At 58.7% G+C, this 26,678-nt stretch overlaps 1 pseudogene; it reads right to left on the reverse strand.

The window, feature by feature from the left end:
- LOC113177371 (putative ribosome biogenesis protein RLP24 pseudogene) overlaps positions 1–26,678 on the reverse strand; it is a 129,293-nt pseudogene that overhangs the window by 1,742 nt on the left and 100,873 nt on the right.

The raw sequence follows: 26,678 nt of genomic DNA on the forward strand, positions 1-26,678 counted from the left end.
TGTTCCCTCCCTGTGCAGTCCCCTCCCTGTGCTGTCCTCTCCCTACACTGTCCTCTGCTCTCCCCTCCTGCCTTAGGCATGGTCTTGCTCTGGGAACCCGCCCAGCCCACCTGTCTCTTCCTGCAGAGCTTTTGAGGCTGAGCCTCCCTTGCAGCCTGCATCTCCTGGCCGTGTGGTCCCTGCACACAGGCCAGATTCTCAGTGAGAGTCCTGGTCAGGGCCTGAGGCAGTGGACACCTTTCTTCTTTCCACATCCTTGGAGGAGCTAGTGGATTCATCTAGGAAGACAGCTGCACCTGGACATCTGTGGGTGGCTCTCCTGTGTTGGGCAGTCCACCTCTTTCCCACCAGGCTGCCAGTGAGGGCGATATGGAGGCTTAGGTGCACCCCCACTTGCTGAATGCAGGGAGGGGCTCAGGCCCTGGGGGCCATGTGGATTTGTGGCCACCCACTTCTCCTTGGCAGCCGGGCTTCCAGCCAGCCCTGTATTCTGCCCTGGCCTCAGTTCCTGCCGTGTGGTACCTGCCTAGAAGTCCTGGGTGGGATGGGCCACAGAAGTGGACCACCTGCCCACACCTGATGTGTGGTCCTTGGGAATCAGGCGCTTGCCGTTGCTTGTGAGGACATCCCTGTGCCAGTCTTCAGGCGTCCCTGTCCCAGTCCTCAGGTGTCCCTGTGCTAGTCTTCAGGTGTCCCTGTGCTAGTCTTCAGGTGTCCCTGTCCCAGTCTTCAGGTGGCCCTGTGCTAGCCTTCAGGTGTCCCTGTGCTAGTCTTCAGGTGTCCCTGTGCTACTCTTCAGGTGTCCCTGTGCTAGTCTTCAGGTGTCCCTGTCCCAGTCTTCAGGTGTCCCTGTCCCAGTCTTCAGGTGTCCCTGTGCCAGTCTTCAGGTGTCCCTGTCCCAGTCTTCAGGTGTCCCTGTGCTAGTCTTCAGGTGTCCCTGTGCCAGTCTTCAGGTGTCCCTGTGCTAGTCTTCAGGTGTCCCTGTCCCAGTCTTCAGGTGTCCCTGTGCTAGTCTTCAGGTGTCCCTGTGCTAGTCTTCAGGTGTCCCTGTGCTAGTCTTCAGGTGTCCCTGTCCTAGTCTTCAGGTGTCCCTGTGCTAGTCTTCAGGCGTCCCTGTCCTAGTCTTCAGGTGTCCCTGTCCCAGTCTTCAGGTGTCCCTGTCCCAGTCTTCAGGTGTCCCTGTCCTAGTCTTCAGGTGTCCCTGTGCTAGTCTTCAGGTGTCCCTGTCCCAGTCTTCAGGTGTCCCTGTCCTAGTCTTCAGGTGTCCCTGTGCTAGTCTTCAGGTGTCCCTGTCCTAGTCTTCAGGTGTCCCTGTCCTAGTCTTCAGGTGTCCCTGTGCTAGTCTTCAGGTGTCCCTGTCCCAGTCTTCAGGTGTCCCTGTCCTAGTCTTCAGGTGTCCCTGTCCCAGTCTTCAGGTGTCCCTGTCCCAGTCTTCAGGTGTCCCTGTGCTAGTCTTCAGGTGTCCCTGTGCCAGTCTTCAGGTGTCCCTGTGCTAGTCTTCAGGTGTCCCTGTCCCAGTCTTCAGGTGTCCCTGTGCTAGTCTTCAGGTGTCCCTGTGCTAGTCTTCAGGTGTCCCTGTGCTAGTCTTCAGGTGTCCCTGTCCCAGTCTTCAGGTGTCCCTGTCCCAGTCTTCAGGTGTCCCTGTGCTAGTCTTCAGGTGTCCCTGTGCTGGTCTTCAGGTGTCCCTGTCCTAGTCTTCAGGTGTCCCTGTGCTAGTCTTCAGGTGTCCCTGTCCCAGTCTTCAGGTGTCCCTGTCCCAGTCTTCAGGTGTCCCTGTGCCAGTCTTCAGGTGTCCCTGTCCCAGTCTTCAGGTGTCCCTGTGCTAGTCTTCAGGTGTCCCTGTGCCAGTCTTCAGGTGTCCCTGTGCTAGTCTTCAGGTGTCCCTGTCCCAGTCTTCAGGTGTCCCTGTGCTAGTCTTCAGGTGTCCCTGTGCTAGTCTTCAGGTGTCCCTGTGCTAGTCTTCAGGTGTCCCTGTCCTAGTCTTCAGGTGTCCCTGTGCTAGTCTTCAGGCGTCCCTGTCCTAGTCTTCAGGTGTCCCTGTCCCAGTCTTCAGGTGTCCCTGTCCCAGTCTTCAGGTGTCCCTGTCCTAGTCTTCAGGTGTCCCTGTGCTAGTCTTCAGGTGTCCCTGTCCCAGTCTTCAGGTGTCCCTGTCCTAGTCTTCAGGTGTCCCTGTGCTAGTCTTCAGGTGTCCCTGTCCTAGTCTTCAGGTGTCCCTGTCCTAGTCTTCAGGTGTCCCTGTGCTAGTCTTCAGGTGTCCCTGTCCCAGTCTTCAGGTGTCCCTGTCCTAGTCTTCAGGTGTCCCTGTCCCAGTCTTCAGGTGTCCCTGTCCTAGTCTTCAGGTGTCCCTGTGCTAGTCTTCAGGTGTCCCTGTCCTAGTCTTCAGGTGTCCCTGTCCTAGTCTTCAGGTGTCCCTGTGCTAGTCTTCAGGTGTCCCTGTCCCAGTCTTCAGGTGTCCCTGTCCTAGTCTTCAGGTGTCCCTGTGCTAGTCTTCAGGTGTCCCTGTGCCAGTCTTCAGGTGTCCCTGTGCCAGTCTTCAGGTGTCCCTGTCCTAGTCTTCAGGTGTCCCTGTCCCAGTCTTCAGGTGTCCCTGTCCCAGTCTTCAGGTGTCCCTGTGCCAGTCTTCAGGTGTCCCTGTGCCAGTCTTCAGGTGTCCCTGTGCCAGTCTTCAGGTGTCCCTGTCCTAGTCTTCAGGTGTCCCTGTGCCAGTCTTCAGGTGTCCCTGTCCCAGTCTTCAGGTGTCCCTGTCCCAGTCTTCAGGTGTCCCTGTGCCAGTCTTCAGGTGTCCCTGTGCTAGTCTTCAGGCGTCCCTGTCCCAGTCGTCAGGTGTCCCTGTCCCAGTCTTCAGGCGTCCCTGTCCCAGTCTTCAGGTGTCCCTGTACTAGTCTTCAGGTGTCCCTGTCCCAGTCTTCAGGTGTCCCTGTGCTAGTCTTCAGGTGTCCCTGTGCTAGTCTTCAGGTGTCCCTGTGATAGTCTTCAGGTGTCCCTGTGCTAGTCCTCAGGTGTCCCTGTCCCAGTCTTCAGGTGTCCCTGTCCCAGTCTTCAGGTGTCCCTGTCCCAGTCTTCAGGTGTCCCTGTCCCAGTCTTCAGGCGTCCCTGTGCTAGTCCTCAGGTGTCCCAGTCCCAGTCTTCAGGTGTCCCTGTCCCAGTCTTCAGGTGTCCCTGTCCCAGTCTTCAGGTGTCCCTGTGCTAGTCTTCAGGTGTCCCTGTGCTAGTCTTCAGGTGTCCCCGTCCCAGTCTTCAGGCGTCCCTGTGCTAGTCCTCAGGTGTCCCTGTCCCACCCTTCAGGTGTCCCGGTCCCAGTCTTCAGGTGTCCCTGTACTAGTCTTCAGGTGTCCCTGTGCCAGTCTTCAGGTGTCCCTGTCCCACCCTTCAGGTGTCCCTGTCCCAGTCTTCAGGTGTCCCTGTGCTAGTCTTCAGGTGTCCCTGTGCTAGTCTTCAGGCGTCCCTGTGCTAGTCCTCAGGTGTCCCTCTCCCACCCTTCAGGTGTCCCTGTCCCAGTCTTCAGGTGTCCCTGTCCCAGTCTTCAGGTGTCCCTGTGCTAGTCTTCAGGTGTCCCTGTCCTAGTCTTCAGGTGTCCCTGTGCCAGTCTTCAGGTGTCCCTGTCCCAGTCTTCAGGTGTCCCTGTGCTAGTCTTCAGGTGTCCCTGTGCTAGTCTTCAGGTGTCCCTGTCCCAGTCTTCAGGTGTCCCTGTGCCAGTCTTCAGGTGTCCCTGTGCCAGTCTTCAGGTGTCCCTGTCCTAGTCCTCAGGTGTCCCTGTGCTAGTCTTCAGGTGTCCCTGTGCTAGTCTTCAGGTGTCCCTGTGCTAGTCTTCAGGTGTCCCTGTCCCAGTCTTCAGGTGTCCCTGTCCTAGTCTTCAGGCGTCCCTGTCCTAGTCTTCAGGTGTCCCTGTGCCAGTCTTCAGGTGTCCCTGTGCTAGTCTTCAGGTGTCCCTGTCATAGTCTTCAGGCGTCCCTGTCCTAGTCTTCAGGTGTCCCTGTGCCAGTCTTCAGGTGTCCCTGTGCTAGTCTTCAGGTGTCCCTGTCCTAGTCTTCAGCCGTCCCTGTCCTAGTCTTCAGGTCTCCCTGTGCTAGTCTTCAGGTGTCCCTGTGCTAGTCTTCAGGTGTCCCTGTCCTAGTCTTCAGGCGTCCCTGTCCTAGTCTTCAGGTGTCCCTGTGCCAGTCTTCAGGTGTCGCTGTGCTAGTCTTCAGGTGTCCCTGTGCCAGTCTTCAGGTGTCCCTGTGCTAGTCTTCAGGCGTCCCTGTGCCAGTTTTCAGGTGTCCCTGTCCTAGCCTTCAGGTGTCCCTGTCCCAGTCTTCAGGTGTCCCTGTGCTAGTCTTCAGGTGTCCCTGTGCTAGTCTTCAGGTGTCCCTGTGCTAGTCTTCAGGTGTCCCTGTCCTAGTCTTCAGGTGTCCCTGTCCTAGTCTTCAGGTGTCCCTGTGCCAGTCTTCAGGTGTCCCTGTGCTAGTCTTCAGGCGTCCCTGTGCCAGTTTTCAGGTGTCCCTGTCCTAGCCTTCAGGTGTCCCTGTCCCAGTCTTCAGGTGTCCCTGTGCTAGTCTTCAGGTGTCCCTGTGCTAGTCTTCAGGCGTCCCTGTGCTAGTCTTCAGGTGTCCCTGTGCTAGTCTTCAGGTGTCCCTGTCCTAGTCTTCAGGCGTCCCTGTCCTAGTCTTCAGGTGTCCCTGTGCTAGTCTTCAGGTGTCCCTGTGCTAGTCTTCAGGTGTCCCCGTCCCAGTCTTCAGGTGTCCCTGTGCTAGTCTTCAGGTGTCCCTGTGCTAGTCTTCAGGTGTCCCTGTCCCAGTCTTCAGGTGTCCCTGTTCCAGTCTTCAGGTGTCCCTGTCCCAGTCTTCAGGTGGCCCTGTCCTAGTCTTCAGGTGTCCCTGTGCTAGTCTTCAGGTGTCCCTGTCCCAGTCTTCAGGTGTCCCTGTCCTAGTCTTCAGGCGTCCCTGTGCTAGTCTTCAGGTGTCCCTGTGCTAGTCTTCAGGTGTCCCTGTGCCAGTCTTCAGGTGTCCCTGTGCTAGTCTTCAGGTGTCCCTGTGCTAGTCTTCAGGTGTCCCTGTGCTAGTCTTCAGGTGTCCCTGTGCTAGTCCTCAGATGTCCCTGTGCCAGTCTTCAGGTGTCCCTGTGCTAGTCTTCAGGTGTCCCTGTGCTAGTCTTCAGGTGTCCCTGTGCTAGTCTTCAGGTGTCCCTGTGCTAGTCCTCAGGTGTCCCTGTGCTAGTCTTCAGGTGTCCCTGTGCTAGTCTTCAGGTGTCCCTGTGCTAGTCTTCAGGTGTCCCTGTCCCAGTCTTCAGGTGTTTCTGTGCTAGTCTTCAGGCGTCCCTGTCCCAGTCTTCAGGTGTCCCTGTGCTAGTCTTCAGGTGTCCCTGTCCTAGTCTTCAGGTGTCCCTGTGCTAGTCTTCAGGTGTCCCTGTGCTAGTCTTCAGGTGTCCCTGTCCCAGTCTTCAGGTGTCCCTGTGCTAGTCTTCAGGCGTCCCTGTGCTAGTCTTCAGGTGTCCCTGTCCTAGTCTTCAGGTGTCCCTGTGCTAGTCTTCAGGTGTCCCTGTCCTAGTCTTCAGGTGTCCCTGTGCTAGTCTTCAGGTGTCCCTGTCCCAGTCTTCAGGTGTCCCTGTCCCAGTCTTCAGGTGTCCCTGTCCCAGTCTTCAGGTGTCCCTGTGCCAGTCTTCAGGTGTCCCTGTCCCAGTCTTCAGGTGTCCCTGTGCTAGTCTTCAGGTGTCCCTGTGCTAGTCTTCAGGTGTCCCTGTGCTAGTCTTCAGGCGTCCCTGTGCCAGTTCAGGTGTCCCTGTCCTAGCCTTCAGGTGTCCCTGTGCTAGTCTTCAGGTGTCCCCGTCCCAGTCTTCAGGTGTCCCTGTGCTAGTCTTCAGGTGTCCCTGTGCTAGTCTTCAGGTGTCCCTGTGCCAGTCTTCAGGTGTCCCTGTCCCAGTCTTCAGGTGTCCCTGTGCCAGTCTTCAGGTGTCCCTGTGCTCGTCTTCAGGTGTCCCTGTGCCAATCTTCAGGTGTCCCTGTGCTAGTCTTCAGGTGTCCCTGTGCCAGTCTTCAGGCGTCCCTGTCCCAGTCTTCAGGTGTCCCTGTCCCAGTCTTCAGGCGTCCCTGTGCTAGTCCTCAGGTGTCCCTGTCCCAGTCTTCAGGTGTCCCTGTCCCAGTCTTCAGGTGTCCCTGTCCCAGTCTTCAGGTGTCCCTGTCCCAGTCTTCAGGCGTCCCTGTGCTAGTCCTCAGGTGTCCCTGTCCCAGTCTTCAGGTGTCCCTGTGCTACTCTTCAGGTGTCCCTGTGCTAGTCTTCAGGCGTCCCTGTGCTAGTCTTCAGGTGTCCCTGTCCCAGTCTTCAGGTGTCCCTGTCCCAGTCTTCAGGTGTCCCTGTCCCAGTCTTCAGGTGTCCCTGTCCTAGTCTTCAGGTGTCCCTGTCCTAGTCTTCAGGTGTCCCTGTCCCAGTCTTCAGGCGTCCCTGTCCTAGTCTTCAGGCGTCCCTGTCCCAGTCTTCAGGTGTCCCTGTGCTAGTCTTCAGGTGTCCCTGTGCTAGTCTTCAGGTGTCCCTGTGCTAGTCCTCAGGTGTCCCTGTGCTAGTCTTCAGGTGTCCCTGTGCTAGTCTTCAGGTGTCCCTGTGCTAGTCTTCAGGTGTCTCTGTGCTAGTCCTCAGGTGTCCCTGTGCTAGTCCTCAGGTGTCCCTGTGCTAGTCTTCAGGTGTCCCTGTCCTAGTCCTCAGGTGTCCCTGTCCCAGTCTTCAGGTGTCCCTGTGCTAGTCCTCAGGTGTCCCTGTCCTAGTCCTCAGGTGTCCCTGTCCCAGTCTTCAGGTGTCCCTGTGCTAGTCCTCAGGTGTCCCTGTCCTAGTCCTCAGGTGTCCCTGTCCCAGTCTTCAGGTGTCCCTGTGCTAGTCTTCAGGTGTCCCTGTCCCAGTCTTCAGGTGTCCCTGTCCCAGTCTTCAGGTGTCCCTGTCCCAGTCTTCAGGTGTCCCTGTGCTAGTCTTCATGTGTCCCTGTGCTAGTCTTCAGGTGTCCCTGTGCTAGTCTTCAGGTGTCCCTGTGCTAGTCTTCAGGTGTCCCTGTCCCAGTCTTCAGGTGTCCCTGTGCCAGTCTTCAGGTGTCCCTGTCCCAGTCTTCAGGTGTCCCTGTGCTAGTCTTCAGGTGTCCCTGTGCTAGTCTTCAGGTGTCCCTGTCCCAGTCTTCAGGTGTCCCTGTCCCAGTCTTCAGGTGTCCCTGTGCTAGTCTTCAGGTGTCCCTGTCCTAGTCTTCAGGTGTCCCTGTGCCAGTCTTCAGGTGTCCCTGTCCCAGTCTTCAGGTGTCCCTGTGCTAGTCTTCAGGTGTCCCTGTGCTAGTCTTCAGGTGTCCCTGTCCCAGTCTTCAGGTGTCCCTGTCCCAGTCTTCAGGTGTCCCTGTCCCAGTCTTCAGGTGTCCCTGTGCTAGTCTTCAGGTGTCCCTGTGCTAGTCTTCAGGTGTCCCTGTCCCAGTCTTCAGGTGTCCCTGTCCCAGTCTTCAGGCGTCCCTGTGCCAGTATTCAGGCGTCCCTGTCCCAGTCTTCAGGTGTCCCTGTCCCAGACTTCAGGCGTCCCTGTGCTAGTCTTCAGGTGTCCCTGTCCCAGTCTTCAGGCATCCCTGTCCCAGTCTTCAGGTGTCCCTGTCCCAGACTTCAGGCGTCCCTGTGCTAGTCTTCAGGTGTCCCTGTACTAGTCTTCAGGTGTCCCTGTGCTAGTCTTCAGGCGTCCCTGTGCCAGTCCTCAGGTGTCCCTGTGCTAGTCTTCAGGTGTCCCTGTCCTAGTCTTCAGGTGTCCCTGTCCCAGTCTTCAGGTGTCCCTGTCCCAGTCTTCAGGTGTCCCTGTACTAGTCTTCTGGTGTCCCTGTGCTAGTCTTCAGGCGTCCCTGTCCCAGTCTTCAGGTGTCCCTGTCCCAGTCTTCAGGCGTCCCTGTCCCAGTCTTCAGGTGTCCCTGTGCTAGTCTTCAGGTGTCCCTGTGCTAGTCTTCAGGTGTCCCTGTCCTAGTCTTCAGGTGTCCCTGTCCCAGTCTTCAGGTGTCCCTGTCCCAGTCTTCAGGCGTCCCTGTCCCAGTCTTCAGGTGTCCCTGTACTAGTCTTCAGGTGTCCCTGTGCTAGTCTTCAGGTGTCCCTGTGCCAGTCCTCAGGTGTCCATGTGCTAGTCTTCAGGCGTCCCTGTGCCAGTCTTCAGGTGTCCCTGTCCCAGTCTTCAGGTGTCCCTGTGCCAGTCTTCAGGTGTCCCTGTGCTAGTCTTCAGGTGTCCCTGTCCTAGTCTTCAGGTGTCCCTGTCCCAGTCTTCAGGTGTCCCTGTGCTAGCCTTCAGGTGTCCCTGTCCCAGACTTCAGGCGTCCCTGTGCTAGTCTTCAGGTGTCCCTGTCCCAGTCTTCAGGCGTCCCTGTCCCAGTCTTCAGGTGTCCCTGTCCCAGTCTTCAGGTGTCCCTGTGCTAGCCTTCAGGCGTCCCTGTGCTAGTCTTCAGGTGTCCCTGTCCCAGTCTTCTGGTGTCCCTGTGCCAGCCTTCAGGTGTCCCTGTCCCAGTCTTCAGGCGTCCCTGTGCTAGCCTCATGAGCCAGAATGGTCAGCTGTGCAGGCCCCATCAGCACTGCCCCCACCTGCTCAGCAGGAGGCACTCAGGGCAAACCTGATGTCACGTGTGAACCCCAGGAGGGGGAAAGGAGGGCAGCAGAAGGGTGGTGGGTGTGGGTGAGCTGATGGCCGGGGGCACCTCAGAAGTGTGGGGTGGAGCCAGACCTGGAGGAGGGGTTAGCTGACAGTGGGCCCAGCAGAGGCCAAGTGAGGGTGGGGGCACAGGCCTTGCTGGGCGCCATCTCCCAGGGCCTGCTGAGGCCCAGGGCAGCCTTGTGGCCTTGCAGAGCCCGTGAGCTTCAGCCAGCAGGGTGATAGCCTTCCCAAGAAAAGACATGAGGCTGTGTCCCTTAAGCCCCCTGCTGGTCCTCCAGACAAGCTCAGCCTGCCCTGTTATTGCTGGTCTCCGTGCTGGCCACACCAGTGTTTCTTGCCTGGGCCCCGCTGACCTGGCCACTGGCTAGGCCAGGCTGGAGCTTTGAACATGCCTCTAGTGGCTGCCACTGTACCATTCCCCGCCCAGGGCCATGATCACTGGCTTTCTGGAACGTCCACAGCCCACGGGGAACTGCAGGACCAAGGGGGCAGCCAGGCCTCTGTTGTCACCTGCCTCTGGACCTGGTTTAAATCCTGTTGTCTGGGGTGTCAGGCTGCCACCACTGGGGGGTAAGGGATGGTGCTTGGGTTGCCCCTGAGGCACGGTGGCCAGAGCTGCTTCCTTGGTCAGAGCAGAGACTGAGTGTGTGGAGGACAGAGTCTCCAGGATGAGGGTCAGCATGGCGGGAGCTCCCAACACGGCCTTTTAAGGACCCTCATCCAGATTTTGAGAGTGACGATTCATGAGAGCGTTTTGCACACACAGAAGTGCCAAGGAGGAGGGAGACTGCTCTCTTCGAGGTGAGTCGTTCATTCGCCCTGACGGCTCAGCTTTCCTCACCTGCCCAGGGCTCCCTGCAGCTTGCCTGGGCAGAGCTGGGGCCACTCGGGCCACGTGGCTGCCTTCGCCATCCCCACCCTCTGCTTTTGAAGGTGAAGCCCATGACCCTTCCTGAACAGGTAGGGCTCCCCTCCTTCTGCTCTCTGTAGCTGTGAGAAGACCCTCTGCTGGGGCGAGGAAGGGAGCCTCTTGTTGGCCATGCTGAGTTTCCAGGCCTGTGGTCGAACTTGTCCACCATCGGCTCAGTCCTGGTGTCCTCTGATCCCTGGAGCCTGTGCAGGCCTCACACAGCAGAGGGGCAGCAGTTGCTCATCTGATGGGTGCAGAGTCATGGGGTTCTGCCAAGTGGAAACGAGAGGCAGAACTCAGATGCCACGTTAGAAGGGACCATGATCCCAGAAGTGCAGGTGCCTCAGAAACCCAAAAGACAAGAAAATGGGAGGGCAACTTTGCAAAGTCTGATCCCAGACCCTGGGACTTGGGTCAGACTCTGACTTCCAGGACTGTGCCACCATGAGCTCGTGTGTCGGTTTGCTGAGCTTTATCAGGCCACACGTCATCTTCCCCTTCTGGCCCTGGGACTGGCTGCCTGGGATGGGGCCCTGAAGTGCGTGGGCCTGGCTGAGTGCATTTCAGAGGGTTTCCAGGGCTGGCTTATGCTGAGGGCAGGGAGCATCCTGGATCACCACCCCCCTGGGGCCTGGCTCCTCAGAATACTGTGTTCTACCCACAAAATTAGGCCCTCATCCTACTGGCAGTCCTGTGGGCTGGACCTCCTTGGGAGGAGGGCCTTGTCTGGAGGGCCGAAGGTTCTGGAGGGAATGGAAGGAAGGGCCATGTGCTCACCTGGGCCAGCAGGCCAGGTGGCTACTTTTGGGCCGCACCCAGTGAACAGGACCTAGAGACGGCCATGGGTCCCCTGGGTGGGGGGAGCCCCACATCAGGGCTGCAGCCGACTCTGAGGCCCATCTGCTGAGCGACTGAGCCGCCTCATGCAGGCCCATAGCCAGACCCAGCCGTCAGGCTTGCTGACCTCCTGCCAGTCGGATGGGCAGCTCGCTGCACGGAGGGTGGAGTTAACCCACGTGCATTGGCGTGGGGTCGTCCTGGCCTGGGAGGGTCCATCCTGGGCCGCCTCTTCTCAGCTGCCCTGTGCTTGTGGTCAGGGGAAGAGCTTGTGGGACCAGGGATCCTGTCCGCACTGAAAGTTCACTGGGATAGCGCCTCTACCAGGCCTCCCATGCCTGGCACTGGTAGGACCTGCTCCCTGGGAGAGGCCACTCTGCACAGCACACAGGTCATCATCAAAGGTGGCAGGGCGGGGCTCAGGGTGGGGCTCAGGGCCATCATCTGGGCTGCCATGCTGAGTAGGCAGTGGGCTGTGAGCAGAGGCCCAGGGAGGCAATCCTGTGAAGGGATACTTGTGCATGGACCTGGGCACTGTCCACAGACCAGTGAGACCACTTGCAGCTTTCCTAGGGTTTTCTGCCCCTTGGACCCCAGTCTCTTCCTCTGTCATGGGAGGGTCTCCCCACTACACCTTCCCCCAGGGCTTTCTGCCCACATGCAGCCTGTGATGTGGGTGTGTCTTCAAGGCTTCTGGTCTTGGGAGGAGGGTGGAGCCTCTGTTCCCAGCAAGGTGTGTGGGACTGGTGCACAGTGGGTGCCTGTGGCATGTGCAGCCTGGCATATAGTGGGAGCTCATGCAGCCTGGAGTGCAATGGGAGCTCATGCAGTCTGACACGCAGTGGGTGCTCATGCAGCCTAGCACACAGTGGGAGCTCTTGCAGCCTGGCATGCAGTGGGTGCTCATGCAGCCTGGCACCCAGGAGGAGGGCCTTGTCTGGATGGCCTGAGTGGGTGCTCAAGCAGTCTGGTACACAGTGGTTGTTTGAATCCTGTCCCTCCTGAGGAGAAGCTGTGGGCTTGATCAGGACTGTGGGGGGGGGGATTCTGTCCATCTACATTCAGTCTCAGGTGGTTGTTCACTCGAGCAGAAGGGGGAAGATAAGTCTCCAGAGATCTGAACAGACAAGTAATAACAGGAGATGGGGATAGGGAGCCATAGCAGGGGTTTTGAGGATTAAAAACTAGGGCCAGGACACGGGATGCAGACTCAAATGGAGGTTGTGGCCCTGGGGAAGATGTGGCCCTGGAGAGAACGTGGTCCTAGGGAGGTTGTGGCCCTGGGGAGGATGTGGCCCTGGGGAGGACGTGGACCTGGGGAGGACGTGGACCTGGGGAGGACATGGTCCTGGGGAGGACGTGGACCTGGGGAGGACGTGGCCCTGGGGAGGACGTGGTCCTGGGGAGGACGTGAACCTGGGGAGGACGTGGCCCTGGGGAGGATGTGGACCTGGGGAGAACGTGGCCCTGGAGAGGACGTGGACCTGGGGAGGACGTGGCCCTGGGGAGGACGTGGCCCTGGGGAGGACGTGATCCTGGGGAGGACGTGGCCCTGGGGAGGACGTTGCCCTGGGGAGGACGTGGCCCTGGGGAGGACGTGGCCCTGGTGAGGATGTGGCCCTGGGGAGGACGTGATCCTGGAGAGAACGTGATCCTGGGGAGGACGTGGCCCTGGGGAGGACGTGGACCTGGGGAGGACGTGGACCTGGGGAGGACGTGGACCTGGGGAGGACGTGGCCCTGGGGAGGACGTGGCCCTGGGGAGGATGTGGACCTGGGGAGGACGTGGACCTGGGGAGGACGTGGACCTGGGGAGGACGTGGCCCTGGGGAGGATGTGGACCTGGGGAGAACGTGATCCTGGAGAGAATGTGATCCTGGGGAGGACGTGATCCTGGGGAGGATGTGGCCCTGGGGAGGACGTGGCCCTGGGGAGGACGTGGACCTGGGAGATTACGGTCCTGGGGAAAACAGGGCCCTGAAGGCTTCTGGGAATGTGTGGCCCAGTCCAGAGAGGAATGACTCTTCCTGAGGCCTGGGCTTCTTCACCCCGGCTGGTGCCCATGCAGGGGCCACATGGGGGATGCAAGAGAACGTGAGGAATCCCGTGTCAACACTGGGCCATTGTGCGCTGCTGCCAGGAGGCCGTGGTTTACAGAGCAGCGGAGGTTTGGTTGGGATCGGGTATGAGGTCACAGGGCTGGGGGCTTTGGAATCCGCCTTCAGAAGAATTCCGCTTACTGAGCCACATACTTCCCTCGTCATCAGTTTGATGGGGGCAAGACGCCTAAATGGCTAAGATAAAAACAGAAGCAGAAGAACAAACAAAAGAGGGCTCCTGAGGTGGGGAGGGGGCTGTGGGCTTGTGGCGCAGGAATGAGGGCAGAAATGGGCATCTGGCCAGAAGGGCAGACCACAACGGGCCCTGAGCACACTGTGTGTCCAGGTCTGTGTGTGTTTATTCTCAGTGTGTCTGTGGGATTCTGTGCATTTGTGTTTGGTCTGTGTGTGAGTCTCTGTTTGCCTATATGCCTGTGTGTGTCTGTATGTTTATGTGTGTTTGTTCTCTGTGTCTCTGTGACTCTGTGTATGTAAGTCTCTGTGTTTTCGTATGTGTTTGTGTATGTTTGATTTCTGTGTGTCTGTGTGTGTGTCTCTATGTGTGTGTCTGTGTACCTGGTCTGTGTGTATGTGTGTGTCTGTTGGTCTCTATGTCTGTGTGTGTCTGTGTGTTTGGTCTGTGTGTGTCTCTGTGTGTCTGTGTGTGTCTGTGTGTTGGTCTTTGTGTCTCTATGTCTGTGTGTGTCTGTGTTTGTCTGTTGTATGTGTGTGCCTATGTCTCTGTGTCTGTGTTTGTGCACACGCTGGCCTGTGCATGTCTATCTGTCTCCATGGCATCCGTGTGGGGTGCACAGTATCTTTTTCTGAATCAGAAGTCCACAGGGCCTGCCCAGGCTCTCCCCAGTGGGCAAAGTCGGAGTCCAGGTCTCTGGGCCCTCTGGCAGTGCTGTCAGCCATCCCCCTACCTGGGCTCAGCCTCCTGGCCAGGGGCATCTGCTGCTCCTGGGAGGAGTGTCCACTTGAGGTTCCCCATCTCGGTTGCGGTGGTGATAGACCTTCACAGGCACTGAGGTTGTCCTCAAGGTTCCTGTCTGGATGGAGCAATCCCTCCCACCTCCTGGTCTGCTGGGGTGGAGGAGGTGGGCAGGCAGGGGCCGAGGGGTAGGGGCTGGGCCACCTGGCAGGGATGGCCTTGCAGGCCTATAAGGAGCCACAATTCAGAGGAGGCCCCGTCAGGTGATGGGCCACCAGGAAGGTGGAGACCCCCGTCGCTGGACCGGGCCTGGGAGAGAAGAGGGCAATCTGTTCTGGGAGGTGCTGGGAACTCGGAGAACTGTCCTCAGGATGTTCTTAGGGGGATGCGGGGATGGGGGACTCTTCATCGCACTGGCCCTGCCCACTCCTGGAGCCTGGGAGGCAGAATATGGGAGTCAGCTGGACAGTGGGGTTGTGGTCACTCCTGAGTAGATTCCAGAGAAGCCCACATGATGCATGGCCTTTAGCAAGTGACCACATGATCACCCTGGAAGGGGTCAAGGTGGGCAGACTTGCTTCTTCCAGCCTGTTTGGACCTCAGTCTCCCATCCAGGGTCCCGGTGTAGGGTGGGGCAGGAATCTCAGGGCACCTACTGTGAGGAAGCCCTGGGCATGAGAGTGGAGGGCTGCTGCCCGGGAGCTCTGCTCCCCAGCCCGAGGGGCCTGCGGCTGCTTCCCTCTCAGCACAGCTGAGCCAGATTAAAATGTCCCCAGAGAAGCTTGGCTCAACCTGCGGAAAGAAAAGGGCCCTGGTGGCATGGAGCAGACTCTGCCCTGGTGATGGGACAGGCAGGCTGGTAGGGCAGCCCCACACTGGGCTGACGAGGGGCTGTGGGGTCTGGAAGGCCGCCCAGGGGGGCTCCAAGAGGCAGTGGGCAGTGCGCACAGCAGATGTGCTGCCAGTGGGGGAGGGGGCAGGGGGCAGGTTGGGTGCTGTCACATCTGGCTCCAGCCCCAGCCTCTGCCCGCCCCCATCTGACCAGTGGCCTCCTCTGTCCTGCTCACACCTGGCTCTGGGGACCCAGGGTGCATGGGCTCGACCTGGGTTAGACGGGCTCCTTCCCCAGCTGGGTCCACCTCACGTGGGTGGCACTGCGAGGCGCCACACTGCTGACCCCTCAGCCTCCGGAGACTCGGCTGGATGGTCTGGGCTTCACTTCTCCCCTGGTGGGGGCGGGCCACGCTCCCTCCCCTCCCAGGGCCACTTCTGTTAGCCCAGGCAAAGGCAAGGGGTGGGAGGAGGGAGCCCCTGGACACCTCAGACCCTCTGGTCACCCCTCATCTGGTCAGTGAGGGTCCAGTGCAAGGTCACTGAAGGATCTGCTCACACAGGGAGGGCCAGGCCACAGGGCCTGGGAGTGTGGCTTGACCCAAAGGAGCCCTAGCCCAGAGCACCTGCAGCCTGGGAGCTGCCCGCTGTCCCTTGCCCCTGGGAAGGAGGCCACTCGTCTCATCTGACAGAGGGATGGACAGGAACCACTGTGAGGAGTGGCGAGCCCCAGGCCGGGCCCTCTTGTGGGGCCGTGAAGGCCACGGTCAGATAGAGACCTTGGCTCCTGGCTGCGGGCTTCTTTCTTCCTCCCGGACACACCCTCCTGCCTCTTCCAGCCGCCCTGCTGGATGACCTGGATGATCATCGGCTGGGATCCTCGCTGTCGTGCGTGGCACGCAGCCAGGACACCCCTGCAGGACCCTGTGGGATCCAGGACCAAGGGATTCCCTCTCAGGGCTCCCAGGACTGTTGGGTCTGCAGCCGACTGGGGGGCATGGGCATGGGATGTGGAACCTGGGGTCCCTCCCTGTGCACAGAGGGCTGCCAGGGACACAGAGCTACTGACCAGGGGCCCCTGCTGCTCCTCCAGCCAGCCGTGGCCCTGGGTCACACGTGAAGGAGAACAGGGTGTGACTTTCTTACCCGCATGGTCACCTTGGCCCTCAGGGAGCCCCGTGGAGAACGTGGAATGTTCCAGGTGGGCTCAGCTGTGCCTGCACAGAGGCCAGTCTGAGGGGTTGGATGGGAGTGGCAGCACAGCCGAGGAGGACCTCTAAGGACAGAGGCTCCTGAAGGACTTTAAAGATGGGCTTTATAACTTTAAAACAATACATTTGAAGAGTGTCATGAAAGAAGAGGGCAAGAAAGTCAGAGAGGGCGATTCGCTGCCAGCCTGTCACAGAGCAGACTCTGGGGACTTCCTGGAGTCACCCCCGGGTCAGGGCTGCTGTTTCGTGGAACAGCAGTGTCTCAGGAGGTCATGGCCACTGAGGGGTCTTCCAGGGCTAGAAGCAGCCCAGGAGGAGCACACAGAGATGGACAGATCCACCCTCGGCCAGGGCAGGCAACCACACAGGTGTGCCGTCTTGCTCCGAGTGCCTGGGTCAGAGCGACTCTGCCACTCTCCACTACTGTCATCCTCACTTAACAAGTGAGCCAAGTCGGCCCCAGAAGCGACAAGCCACTGGCCCAGGGCCACACAGCTGATCTGAGAGCAGCACAGAATTCTCATCCAGTCAGTAACTGTCTGGGCACTCTGTGTGGCCAACCCTGAAGGACTCCTCTCAGTGGCTCTAGGTGAGTGGCCTCTGCTCTCCACCAGCCTGGCAGCAGGGACCGGCAGGCAGTCGGCCTGGCCGGCTGCTCCAGGGGTGACCGCCCTTGGGGGCCTGGCCTGGGCGTGCTCTGTGTGCTGACCAGGTTGAGCTCCTTGCCCTGAGCTGGCCTGTCAGGGGCCATGGGAGAGGACCCTCGATGCCCAGTGGGAGTCGGCCCTGCCAGTGGCCACTCACAGAGCCTGGTGTGGTTTCGCACTGTGCTCTGTGGGGAAGGGCCTCCTCAGCCTACCGGCCCCTCACCAGGCCTCTCTGGGGATCCTCAGACCTCAGGCTTGGTGGGACACAGGATTGCCTTGGCCAGGGGGCCTGCCTGGGGTGGGTCCAGGTCCCCTCTGGGTCCTGGACTCTGCCTGTCCTGATGCTGGGCGGCTGCTGCAAAGGCCCATCTGTGAGCGAATCCAGCCAGGCCTGGAGTCACGGCCCAGGAATGCAGGAAGAGGCCTGCGATCTGGCACGAGGCGTGGCACAGCCCCAGGAATGTGCCTCGCAGAGAGATAATTATGCGTTTGGGGAATACGGGAGCAATAAATGCCACGGATGCCCTGATGCTGTTTATCTTGCTGAGGGCCCAGGCGGCAGCCCGGAGCCACAGGCTGGGGCACCTCAGGTCGTGAGGACTGATGGTGCCTGGTGGCGGTGATGCCGGTGCCCGCTGAAGCCCTCAGGAGGGGAGGCCAGATGGAGGGGCAGTCCACCAGGCAGAGCTTGGAGCACAGGGCCCTACAGAGTGCCCCCTCCTGAGGCCTGAGGTCCAGAGGCCAGAGTGCCCCGCTTGCTCTGAAGCCCCTGCCCCTGCAGCCCCACCGGGGCCCAACGGAGTCGCAGCACTCTTTCCTGGTGACTGTTGAGGGGCCTTTGGGGCCTGGCTCTCCAGACCCTCTGAAGCCAGTGTGCCCAAGTGCTCACACAAGTGGGGTCTTGTGGCACACATTTAAACATTGTTTGATTTAACGTGTATTTTACACAATTAAATGTAAAATACACAGAATCTACCATCTTCGCCATTTCTCAGAGCGCAGCTCTGGGGTGCAGCTGCCTTCTGCCATCACCTCTGGGCCCCCGAGCCGGCTCCCCTCCCGCTGTGGGCGTTGGCCACGGCTCTGGGGCTCGCTGAGGGTCTCTGCGGCCTGTACTCTGGATGTCAGGAATCCCTGCTCCTCAGGTGACTTGTGTGGACCCTGCCTCACCTCCCCCGACCCCATGTGCCAGTTCCCACCCCGCCCTGTGGACTGTGTCTCACCGCCCCCTGCTGAGTGCCACCAGCCAGTTCTAACACTTGGCTCCTCTGGACACTGTGGCGGCGGACACTCGTGAACAGCATAGGTGGCTGCTTTGAGGGCAACAGAGAACATGGGGACAGTACCCCTGCCCTTTCCTGTGGGCTCAGGACTGGAGGAGGCCAGCTTCACCTGCGTCCTGGCCTGGTGCTCCCACTGTGGTTGGCTCAGGCTGGCAGCACTGACCTGTGGGAGAATGACCTCTTTGGGGAGTGGCTAAGGTGGAGGCTGCTCTGGGCCCAGAGCCATGATCCTGATCCTGCTGTGGGAGGCTCAGAGGCGTCACCACCTGGAGCAGCAGCTCCCCCAGGCCAGCTGGTCCACGGTGCTCGTTTAGGGCTGCCAGTTCAGAGGTTCACGTACCTTTTTGTCTTATCAGGAGGGGTGTGGCCAGGCCGGAGTTTGAGGTCCCACTAGTGGGGCAGTAGCCTGTTTCCCAGGTCAAACTCAGCAGAACTCTAAGCTGTGCGGAGAAGCTGTGCAAGAGGTTTACAGAGGATGGGGGAGACTCTGAGCTGCACCGAGGGCCCAAGTGTGCTCAGCAGGGGTAAGAGGGGTGTGCAGGAAGGGCTGAGGCACTGACCTCCAGCCCCGAGTCCCTGAGGGGGTGGGGCTGAAGAGCCCTCCTGGAACTTCCCCCAACCCCTGCCTTGCCTACCCAAGAGATGCTGAACCCTGATCCTGGGTCGCACACATGTGCCCGCTGGGCATGTGCAGAGGTGTGTGGCAGGGTGATGTGCTCATGTGTAGGTGTCTGGATTTCCAACAGTGAAGGCCTGCTGCGTCCCAGGAGGGCTGTGGCTGGCGGGTCTGGGTGGCGATGTGGGACCTCTGCCCTGCCCCTGAGGAAAGGAGCCTGAGACCCATAGTACAGTGTCACGGGTGAAGGACATTCTGGGGACGCATCCTCTACATGGGACCTCTTACCGTGTTTTCCGGCCTTTAGAACTCAGACTGCAGCCATGAGGATGCTCTTCTCACTTGGCTTTAAGAGCTGGGTGTCTGCGGACAGTCCTGAGACCACACTGGGGATGGCCTGAGGCTGTGGGTGGTGGTTCTGCATGGTGGGTGGGCCGTGGCGATTCAGGACTCCGGTGCTGGGCGGAGCGGTGTGCTCCTTTCCATCTCTCCTTGTGCCCTGCGTTCACCCAGCTGGTTGAGAAGCAGCCTGGCCTTGGCTCCCACCAGCAAGGCCTGTGGCCTGAGCTCTGGGGGTTTCAGGCTGCAGGGCCACCAGCTCAGAGCTCTTAGTCACACTTCTCCGTCACAAAGCCCTGCCCAGGCCTGGGAGAAGACCTGGGAAGACCAGAGAGGACTCGGTTGGCCCACCCTGCAGGCCATAGGCGTGGTGCTTGGGCCCTGTTCAGACCCTCCCCCTCACTACCCACCCAGGCCAGGTGCCAGGGACTGGCCGGCCCCAAGGGCCTCTTTCCTCTCTGCTGCCAAAGTCCCCTCCATGTGGGACAGCCCTGCAGTCCTCAGAGCTGGAACCAGCTCCCTCCCTGGGTGCCTTCATGGAGCACGTGCCTGGCCCCAGCACGTGCAGTTCATACAAAGAAAATTAGTCAGGGGCCTTGGGGAGCCCCAGGGAGCTGATGGCTGTGACCTCAGGATGGGGTGGGGGCTTGTGACCAGCCGGGATGGAGGCCTGGGGCTATGGCTGCTGCCACTCCCCAGGGCCCTCGCCGACTGGGCCTGGCCCAGCCAGCTTGGCACTGGGGCTGCGTCTCCCCACTCCCGGCCACCCAGCCCTGGGCGTCTGAGCTGCCGGAGGCCTGTCTGCCACTTCACATTGGCTGTCCACATCCTGCACCCTTTTTATTTCTTATTTTGATACAGGGTTTCACTGAGTTGCTTAGGGCCTGGATACGTTGCTGAGGCTGGCTTTGAACTTGTGATCCTCCTGCCTGACGGCAACAGGCCAGGGCCGAGGAGCCTGCTGCCAATCAGCACTGACATTCTGGCTGGGCTTTGCATGGGAGACCATGAAAAGCTCATTCATGTGGCCCAGGGTGACTTCAGATGGCTCTGCCCATGGAGGGCCACAAGCCCCTCAGGCAAGGGAGGGTGGCTTGGGGGTGGTGAAGTGAGCAGTCCTGGAGGAGGCAATAACTGGACACTGGCTCACCTGCTGCACATCCAGGCCAGAGCCCATCTGTGAAGGTCTGGGCCCTCGCTGGTGGGGTAGGAAGTGGGCAAGAGCTCGGGGGCCATGGTGGGGAGCTTGCAGGTGGGCACCCCGAAGCAGCCACCTCCGTCTCACTCCTGCCGCTGTGAGGGAAGAGCTCTGAGGAGGTCACATCTTGGGGACAGTGTGGCAGCTAGCCAGGGGCTTTCTCTGCCAGGTGTGAGTTCTCATGTGATCACTTGGGGGAACTTTCTCCCTGATTTCTTGCTGCATAGTAAATTATACCTGCAGGATTTGGCCTTCTTTCAAGGTGAGCTCCTGGGCTGTTCCACCCAATGAGGGTGACTTGCCTAGCGCTGCCCAAGAGGATCAGGCCAGCTCTTCCTTCTGATGACATGCCACAGTTCTCCCTGAGCAGCTACGTGGCCAACTGGGCCCTGGGACGTGAATCAGGTCCTGGTGGTTGGACAGGGCTCCTCTGCTCACCCATAGCTTGGTGGGCACCCTCCTGTCAAGGCCCAGAGAGCCAGGGGCAGGCTGGCCTGGCAGGGATGGCTCTTGACTATGGTTCCAGATGGTGGCTCAAAGGGTGCCATGGTGGGGAGGAACCTCACGCCCCCCTGTCATGGAGGACGCTACCTGGAGACTATGGGCCTTAGCTGGGCTCCCAGGAGGTGCCAGGACAGCAGGTGACAGCAGGACTCAGCTGTGTGGTGTGGGCAGGAAGCAGCCCAAACCCTCGCTGGGGCCATGTCTAGGATTTCCACCCCTTCCCTCCCGGAAGGGGAGAGGGCATGCTCACCCAGAATGACCCGCTGGGGCCAGGGTGCAGGGGCCTGTCTTGTCTGCTGGATCTGAGCCAGGGCTACCTCTGGGGGCCCTCGGGCTGGCAGAGGGGTCTGCTGAGCCACAGGAGGTCTGGGAGGAAGGAGCAGCCTGTTTAACTGGGTGGAAGTGCAAACCCTGGGGTGTGCTTCCTGGAGCCACAGGAGGTTTGGGCAGGAGGAGCAGCCTGTTTAGCAGGTGCCTGGGTGGAAGTGCAATCCCTGGGGTGTGCTTCCTGGAGCCACAGGAGGTCTGGGCAGGAGGAGCAGCCTGTTTAGCAGGTGCCTGGGTGGAAGTGCAAACCCTGGGGTGTGCTTCCTGGAGCTGGGTGGGGCAGGTGCCTGTCCGACTTCCACACGATGTCATCAGGAGCAAAAGAGATGTGAAGGGCTTCTCAGCTTGGGAGGCTTTAGTCACAGTGGTAGGGACGCTCCGGGGTCCAGCCACGCCCTACTGGGCAGCAGTTCACAGAGCTGTGGCCTGGCTGGCACCTGCGCTCTGCCCAGAGAAGGGAGCTGGGCATAGCTCTGATGGGAAGCTCAGCACCCAGGGCCCCTGTCCAATGGGGCAGCCACTAAAATGCAGCCTCTGATCTCAATGGGGTCAGGCCCAAAGCTGGGTCCCAGAGGGTGGTCAGCCTGCCCAGGGCTGGGGCAACTAGCTGCCAGGCTGCACAGCTAGAGGATGGCTGGGGTCCTTGCAGAATTAGACTGTTGCCTGAGCTCAAACGAGGCCGGACACTTGGCAGGTCAGCGAGGCTGTGTCCCCTGGGCTGACTGACTGACTTCTGACCCCTGTGGCCTAAGTGTCTTGAAAAGCTGTCCAGCCCTGGGCTGCTCACGCTGACCATGTTGATTGATCTTGGTGGTGGCAGGCACCTGGCCTAAGCAGCAGGAGGTCTCAGTGGTGGGGTCTAGGAGGGGTGGTGTCCTGAGCGAGCTGTGCCATTGATACGGACCAAACATGCTGGTGGCTTTCCACAATTCCAAGTATTGAATAATAATAAATTCACTGGCAACACCACTTTGATCAGTGTCAGTTCACTGAATTCTTGTGGGTACCCTGGCATTGAGAGGCCAGGCTATCATAGGTTCTTTTATTCCAATCTTTCTTTAAAAGATTTTTTATTTGCAAGTGAACACAATACCTATCTTCTTTCTTTCTTTCTTTCTTTCTTTCTTTCTTTCTTTCTTTCTTTTTTAATTTGTTCTAGTTAATTGTTCATGACAATAGAAAGCATTTTGATACGTTGTACACAAATGGAACACAATTCTTCACTCCTCTGTATGTATTTATTTTTTATGTGGTGCTGAGGATTGAATCCAGTGCCTCACATGGCTAGGCAAGGGCTCCACCACTGAGCTACAACCCAGCCCCTTAATAGCTGGTAAAACTCAATCACACATCCCACTTCACACAGAGACACATATGCAGGTCACAGAAAGGCTGAGAAAGGGTTAAGGTGGCCACAGAGGGTCAGGAGGCTGACCTGAGAGTAAAGCAGAGAGCAGATATGGATGCAGAGTCAGGAGGTGGTCAGATAAGATGAGGAACCAGCAGACAACTTGCTCAGGGTGCAGAATGGTCAAAGCATGGGACTTATCTAGGCCAAGATCCATTTAGAGGAAGCTTCACAGTGTCAGTTTGGATGTCGGTGTGAGATGTCAGTGGGGTGGTACTTGCAGGGCCTCCACAGGTTGGAGGACACAGCCTGAGAGTTGCTGGTCTACACACCACGGAGCCATTCATAGGCAGGTTCTCGTGGAGGCAGGGGGAGGGAGGGGGATAAGATGAGGGGTGTGACGGCCAAGGGACACTCTGTCCTCATTTCTTCCTCTAGCCAATCCTGACCTGGGAATTGGGGTGCCCCTGCCCCTGATCCTTTCTCTCCTAGGATCTGTGGAGAGATTGTTCTGTGCAGGAGCGCCTGCTCGTTGAAGGGCTGGGTGGTAGATCGTCCAGTCTGGTGGCCATGGAGACAGGCACAGTCTGTTTCAGCTCCTGTGTGCTGTGGGACCACAGTTTGGACGCATGGTGTTTGAGGAGGAAGCTCCAGTGGCCTACTCAGTCCTGTCTGGGTGCTGTGGCAACGGGGACCACGCTGTCTCCAGGGCAGTGATGCTCCCCGCTCTCCAGCCTTTTCCTGGGCTGTCGGGTTGCCCTGGAGCCAGGCATGTGGGGCGAGGAGGCTGGGGGCTCTGGGCTCTGGGTGTCAGAAGTAAATTAAAGGCAGTGAAGAATGAGCTTGGGGCCTCCTGCCACTCACGGCTGCCCTGGTCGGCAAACACGAGAAGACCATGGTGGACAGAGGACTGTTGACCAAGATGTCAGCACAGAGGCACCCAGCCTGGGAAAGCTGAGGGGCCAACACAGCCGGAGCCCTGGCTCCTGGAGAGCCGCTGCCCCAGCCCCTGGAAAGCCAGCCAGTGTCTTTCTCCCTGTGCCGGGGGGCCTCGCCCCACACTGGCCACCCAGCAGCCTCCCTGGGACACGCGGGTTGTCTGCCTGGTCTCAAGGCCACATCTCTCACACGGCAGGAGGCTGGGCAGGCGCTTCCTCTGGGGTGAGTTCTAGGGTGCTAGGTCAATGTTTGTCTCCCTGGGCAGGAGTGAGGGCTTGTCCCAGAGGGCCAGAAGTCAGGCTGAGAATGTGTCCCTGGAGTTAACAATGAAGGCTCTGACGAGGCCCTGATACGTGGTGTGCTGTCTGGAAGAGCTGAGCCTGGTGGGCGGGTCCTCTGGGATGAAGGCCTGGGCCTAGAAGATGGAGGCCAAAGCATGGAGGCCATAGGGTACAGGAAGGGCTGCAGAGGGACCTGGCACTCGTGGCTGGAAATCACCCAGTAGAGGCCAGCAAGCTTGGCCACTCTGCAGGCCTGGGTGGAACCCAGCATTCCCCCAGGTCTCCCAGTACCCACAGCCCAGGAGATGACTTGAGAATAGGGGTCTGATTATGTAAGTCCCACAAGCTCATGGTCTCACAGCCTGACCTGCCTGTGTGACGTCTCCTCGTGTCTCCGGAGCCACAGAGAGGAGGGACCTGAAGGCCCTGGAGCATCAGGAGGCTCCTGAGAGGACCACATGACCCAGAGGGGTCACCTCTGTAGGAAGGACACTGTTCTCAGGCTGAAGTTGGCCAAAGCTTCCTCAGGCTTCCTACTGGGCCTCCGTTGCCATTCGATGGGGGCAGGAACCCATGGCCTGTGACCTGTCACACAGACCCTCCTGTAGTAGCCTCCACTTTGGTGACAAAGGACATCATGCTCCTCGAGGTATCACTTACTTGCCATGGTCAAGAGCCTGTGGGTCACAGCACTGTTGGCAGGAGGTGCTCTGTATCGTGGCCTCGCACCACGTGAGTGCTGGCCAGTCGTTCTGCCTGGCCACTGTTCCTGGAGCCCAGGCCTTGGACGTGGTGCTGTGCACAGAAACTTGAACGACAGAGGACGGTTCCTGCCCGCAGGACTCCCCAGAGCTACAACATGCAACGTTCAACGTGTGTCTCCCTCGGCAACAGGATGGTCAGGGCAGCTGGGAGGGGCTCTGGCCTGGCATGATAGTCTTACCTCCTGCTCCTCAAGCACTGGCTACACGCTGCACCTGGGAAGTGGGATGCAGTGGGAGCCAGGCCTGGTCCCACTGGCCACTGGGGAGGGCAACCTCCAAGGGCAGTCTCAGCCTGGTGCTCCCACAGATCAGACAGGCTGTTCCAGGCTCCCTGGCCTTGAGGGAGCCACCACACACCAGCCTCCTGCATGGCTGGGCTCTCAGAAGCTGCAGCCCTGTGGCCATCCTGTCTGCAGTTCCTGGGAGACCACTCCACAGTGCTGCCACCGAGCCCTCATACATAAGAGACTAGGGACAGTGTGTCGACTGCTTCTGTAAGTTAGTAGGTCTTGCTCCGCTCCAGTGGTTGGCTGGTTAAATGGCACATCCTGGTAGAAATCAGAGGCCTGGGAGGTCGTGGACAGGGAGCTGACCTACTGGCAGACAGAGGAGCATCCAGGAGCCCCTGGACAGCAAGGGCGTGAGGCCCAGGGACATGGACAAGGTCATAGAGAGGTTCACAGGCACCACCTCATCACACTTGTGCTGCGACCTGTCACTATACATTTAACAAGAAAGTGTGCTTTTAATTTTATGTTTAATTATTTTAATTAAAACTCTGAAAACTTGTTATGCACAAGTGAAGCCATAGGAGGAGCTGGAGGAAAGGCAGAGGAAGGCACCAGTGTCGGTGGTGGGTGGAAATTCTGCAGGAAGGTTGAGCATTGGTGGAGGGAAAGCAGAGTGCAAGGGTCCACACCACTGGGGTGACTGAACCAGAGCCACAGCCATTGCAGAGATCCCAGATCATGCAGCTCTGAGGAACACAGTGACTGAGCACGGAGTCACCAGGTGACCCAGCAGTTCCACTTCCAGGTGTGAAATGAAAACACAAGGACTCAGTATTCACAGCAGCCCAGATGTGGAGCAACCAGGAGCCCCTCAGTGGACAAACTTCACTAAACATGGCCATCCACATGCAGCTGCTCTGCAAAAGTGACCAGGAGTCAAGCACTGACACACTGCAGCACGACAGACTACGGGAGCACATGCTCCTGGGAGAGTGGTAACCAGAGGCATGGTACAGCAGAGACCCCTCCTGTGGATTTTCCCCAGCCAGATCCTCTACACATACAGCTCAGCACACCTGCACCTGAGCCTGATCCTCCACACACAACTCAACACACCTGCACCCTGAGCCTGAATCCTCTGTTCACACACAGCTCAGCACACCTGCACCTGAGCCTGATCTTACACACACACAGCTGGGCACACCTGCACCTGAGCCTGATCCTCCACACACACAGCACACCTGCACCTGAGCCTGATCCTCCACACACACAGCTCAGCACACCTGCACCTGAGCCTGATCCTCCACACACACAACTCCTGAGCCTGATCCTCCACACACACAGCTCAGCACACCTGCACCTGAGCCTGATCCTCCACACACACAACTCCTGAGCCTGATCCTCCACACACACAGCTCAGCACACCCCTCCCCAGCCTTTACAAATTATAGCATATGCATTATTTTTCACATTTAAATTAAGTGTTACTTTTAAGCTTAATTTTCTTTTGTTTTTATAAAGGACTTTTATAGAGAAGACAGAGTCTGTGCACACTGGCAGTCCCCTATTGTTCACATCTAGCAGAGTGGGTACATTGTTACCACTAATGAGCCAGCACTGATACATTATTAGTAACTAAAGCCTGTGTCCTGAGTTTCCCCTTCTCTCTCTGTGCAGGACTGCATCCTGAATCAGTGCCACCAGTCCCCCAGCTCCCCTGTGCTGAGACTGTTTCTCAGGTTCTGTGCCCCTGGCTTTGGGGGGCCTTGGCACTTGTGTTGACACTGGCCAGGTGTTCTGTAGGTAGGGTCTAGGGAGGAGTGCTGGGGTGTGTCAAGGAGAGCAGGTTAGGGTTAGGAGGCTTGTAGCTTGTGGTGGTAGGGCTGGCCTGGAGTACCCAGCTAGGCCATGCATGTTTGCTTTTAACCTAATGTTTTCTGGAGGACTTGGAGTTCCCTTCAGACCTGGGAGGTAGTCCACTGTGTGTCAGTGACCTAGTGTGACCTCCCCTCTCCTTGAGGTGTGCCTAGGCCTGAACACCGGGGACACATATTCCTGTTGCTCCGATGCTTCCTGGAAGCAGAGCTCCCAGTCAGAGCCAGATGCAGGTGCACGTCTTTGTAAGGTCCCTGGTGAAGCTGGCAGATTCCTGTCCTGCTCACCGGCAGGTGTGCTGTCAGAGGGTGTGTTCCAGCTGTTCCTGCCATGTTCCAGGACACCCTCAGCAATTCCTGATAGGAGGGCAGGTGCCATCTGTGACGTTGATGGCCTGTGTAGTCTCGTTGCTTGTCCTCCAGCTCTATGGCTTATTTGTTTTGGCTGTGAGGACAGTCCTCTTGGGTAAGACCTCCCGTCTCTTCTCTCATGGCTTCTGGGTCTGTGTCGCAGTTGTGGCTCCTTCTACCTTTTTTTTTAATTCCCTGCCTGATCTCAACCTTTTCTCCTTAGGACGGTGTGGGAATCCACTGTCACCCACTCCCCTGGGGCTGCCTGGGCTGTTTGCTGGTTGCCACTTGCTCTTTGCTGCTTTGAGGGGCACTTGACGTGCTGGCACTTCTCATGTGTTTGGGTTTCTCTGAGCTGTATTCTGTTCCAAGAGCCTGGCCAGGCATAGGCCACGGAGAAGTCTCTGTTCTGTGCCCAGTTTGGGAGCTCTGAGACAGAGTGTCGACCTCATCCCGAGCGAGGCCTGAGGGATGACAGGGTGGTCCCATCTCACCCCCTCTGCCTGCACCCCATGTGCTCATCAGTGTCCCCTCTTCTTCCTGG

The sequence above is a fragment of the Urocitellus parryii genome, chromosome 7, assembly GCF_045843805.1.
Source record: "Urocitellus parryii isolate mUroPar1 chromosome 7, mUroPar1.hap1, whole genome shotgun sequence".
In the NCBI taxonomy this organism is placed as follows: Eukaryota; Metazoa; Chordata; class Mammalia; order Rodentia; family Sciuridae; genus Urocitellus; species Urocitellus parryii.